Source organism: Triticum dicoccoides, chromosome 7B (genome assembly GCF_002162155.2).
Source record: "Triticum dicoccoides isolate Atlit2015 ecotype Zavitan chromosome 7B, WEW_v2.0, whole genome shotgun sequence".
In the NCBI taxonomy this organism is placed as follows: Eukaryota; Viridiplantae; Streptophyta; class Magnoliopsida; order Poales; family Poaceae; genus Triticum; species Triticum dicoccoides.
Genome location: NC_041393.1, coordinates 456,597,695 through 456,600,763, shown reverse-complemented (window position 1 = coordinate 456,600,763; position 3,069 = coordinate 456,597,695). Strand labels below are relative to the sequence as shown.

The 3,069-nt window shown below is 51.3% G+C and overlaps 1 protein-coding gene across 1 annotated transcript in view; it reads right to left on the bottom strand.

The window, feature by feature from the left end:
• Positions 1-266: 266 nt before the first annotated feature.
• The window catches only part of LOC119340646 (nuclear intron maturase 1, mitochondrial-like), a 5,671-nt gene continuing 2,868 nt past the window's right edge, over positions 267-3,069 (bottom strand). The window contains exon 2 of the mRNA XM_037612563.1: positions 267-671. The gene's annotated coding sequence lies outside the window, so the exon portion shown is untranslated. The remainder of the gene's footprint in view (positions 672-3,069) is intronic.

Below are 3,069 nucleotides of genomic sequence, written 5' to 3'. Positions count from 1 at the left end.
TTTAATTTGTCACAGAGTTAACTTACTACTCCCTCCGTCCGAAAATGCTTGTCCCTTCGGACGGAGGGAGTATTTACTTATAAGAGCATTAGACCGTATTCTTCACTCAACGAGAATAATTGCTCTAGTTGAACTACCTACCAGTGAACCTTTAGAATTTGCACAGCCTTCAAGAAGTTATGACTTGTTCATTTTTTCTCTAAAACAATACCGTGTGCAAGCAAATTTTCACCAAGGATAAATAAAACTCAGGTTAATCCAGTGTGGCCAGCAAAAATCTTGTTATTTGCTCATTTGCCTTGGATTTCCTTAAAAATATATTGGCTCAAACTCATGTCTGTTCAGAACAGAAAAACCATTGGATTGCTTGTTGAATCCTATGGCAAATAACAACAGGAATTCGCATAAACAATCATTTGCATACTCCACCTGAATTTAGCCGGAATTTGAGAAGAGGAACGGATGGAAGGTCCATGCAAGACCCAGAAAGACACTTTCCATGAGGTCTAGCCTCATGTAAGGATTGCTCCAAAATTCCTGCGGACAGGTTCATTCCAGGCCTATTTGATTTGCATAACCCTAAAAAGTGCATGAACATGAAAATTGCAGGATTAAAGTGTCGTCCATCATGCCTTCTTGAATACTATAGACTTTATCACACCATAGCAAACCTGAACAATTTTTCAAAGAGGTCCGTGTCAAATGGTTTTTCCTTTAACATATAGTAGAAAATACCTCATAAGAAAACTTCCTAAATGCAACCCTACAGACCACCAACATACGAAACCTTCCTAAGGATTACAGTCCTTCAAAAGTCCTATGAATATCCTTCTGAAACAAAGAAATCTGGATCCGCAGGAATTTCATAGGATTCCTGCAATGTCATTCAATTGTTCCAAGGGGCTCTTGTAGGAAGAACATTCCTAACTACCGAGAATTCTCCAAAACTCTTGTGAAAATCCTATAACCCAAAGAGGCCCCAAAAACAGTGTTCTGGTGAACAGTATATGCTTGTTCGAATGCTTGTTGCACACAAGCAATCAGTTCACATCTAGTTAATTTACAAGATGACTATATGTTCTTAATTAGATATTCATTTATATCAGAAGCTAATAAAAAATACTCCCTCCGTCCCAAAATAAGTGACTCAACTTTGTACTAGCTCTAGCTTTAGTACAAAGTTAGTATAAAGTTGAGTCACTTATTTTGGGACGGAAGGAGTAACTTATTACCTTCTGTAAGGACAACAAAAGAAGAAGAAAAACACAGGAATAGAGCCAAAATGGATTTCCACACTATTTTTGCCTTTTTTTTTAACGAAACAGAATTCCCCATGAGGTTATACCTATTTATCATTTCTTCTAAATCCTAAGAACAGGCCTCAAGAATTTACAAACAATATCACATATATGAAACTATCTACCGTAACTTCCAAACACCGGGAAACTTCCAAAAATAATGACACTTCCTCACATTATTTCCTACTTATGAGCATAAGAGAAGTGTACGTATCATAATTTTAGAGCATCTCCAGCCGTTCGGCCCCTCAGGCGCTTGAAATATCGCCGCCTGGGGGCGCGCCGGCGATATTTTCGGCGTGGGGGCGGTCGGTTGGGAGACGCCGTCTTTTTGAAAAATAAACTCGGCCAAAATTCAGCCAAAGACGACAAAATTCGGCCAAATTCGACACATATTAGGCGATTTCATTGATATTTGTACATAAAAACTTAAAAATATAATGCAAAACTAAAAACATAAAAAAAACTACTTCGCCGCCATCCCCCGCCGCCCCTCCTACAGGCCGAAGAACGCGCCGAAGGCATTGTACTCGCCGTCGTCGTCGGCCTTCTTCTTCACACCGCCGCCGTCCGTGGTGCACCCCTGCCCTGCGTCACCTTGGCGGACGGGCTTGGTTGGCGGTGGTGGTGCGTCGTCGTTGTCACTGTCCTCGAGGACGATGACACCGCCCTCGTCGCAGCCGCGGCGACGAGCAGCGAACTCCTCAAGGGCGCGGCGCTGGCGCTGTGTCTCTAGCCGGACGTAGTCCTCGCGCGCCCACTTGATGGCGGACTCGTCGTCGAGGGCGGCCGTGTCGTTGTGCTCGCTCTTCACGGCGACGAGCCCCAGCTCTGTCTTGGGCTTGACGAGGCGGGAGGAGGAGCCACGACCGCCCTCGTTGATGACGAGGGCACCACCGCGAGTGCGCTGCCCTAGCGGCGTCTCCACGGGTTCGGCCTTGACGGTGGTGAGCGCCGGCGATCCGGACGAGTGGGAGTGGGAGGAGGAGGACGAACCTCCCGCCATGCGCTTCGGCAGCCAAATGCCGCCGCCGCTCCGGCGGGGGACAGGTGCTCGAGGCCGAAGTGCAACGTCCGCCCGGGGACGCCCCACCACAGGCAGCGGCCGTCGGCGTTGTGGCGCCCCCCTCACCGGCGCGTTGTTGGTGGAGGCGAGCTGCTCCTCGTGGCGGCGTCAGAAGTACGCCGCCCAGATGGCGTGGTTGTCGGCGGCGTACTCCGGGCGGCCGCGCACCTCCTCCGGCAGGGAGGCCCGGACGCGTTCGATCTCGTCATGGAAGTAGGCGGGGTGCTCGGCGTCGGGCTGCGGGGGGACTGGGACGCCTCCAGGTAGTTGGCCTCATGGAGGAGGTGCGCCTCCCACTCGTGCAGTTGGCCGCCGCACCGTCGCCGGGGAAACGCTTACCCATCGGACAGTGTAGACGAGGTGGCTAGTGTCGGGAGGAGAGGGAGACGGGAGGGGGACGGCGCGTCGCCAGGCCATCACTACGCCGCCCGTGGGGAATCAATGGAAGGCTGACCGGCGGCAGCCTTGGCATTGATTCCCCGCGGGAAACGAGGCGATGAGGAAGACGAGACGCGGCTGGTCGCTGACTCAGCGGGCCCGTGGGACTTTCGCACCAAAAACGCTTCCCCCAGCGCCCCCGGGCGTCCCCCAGCGCGCCGGGTTCGGCCTCGGTCCGCCGGCGCCAATTTCGGCCCTAACCAGCGAAATTTGTGCTTCCGGGGGCGCGACTGGGCCGTTTTTTAGACGCCGGAGGTAAAAAAGGGC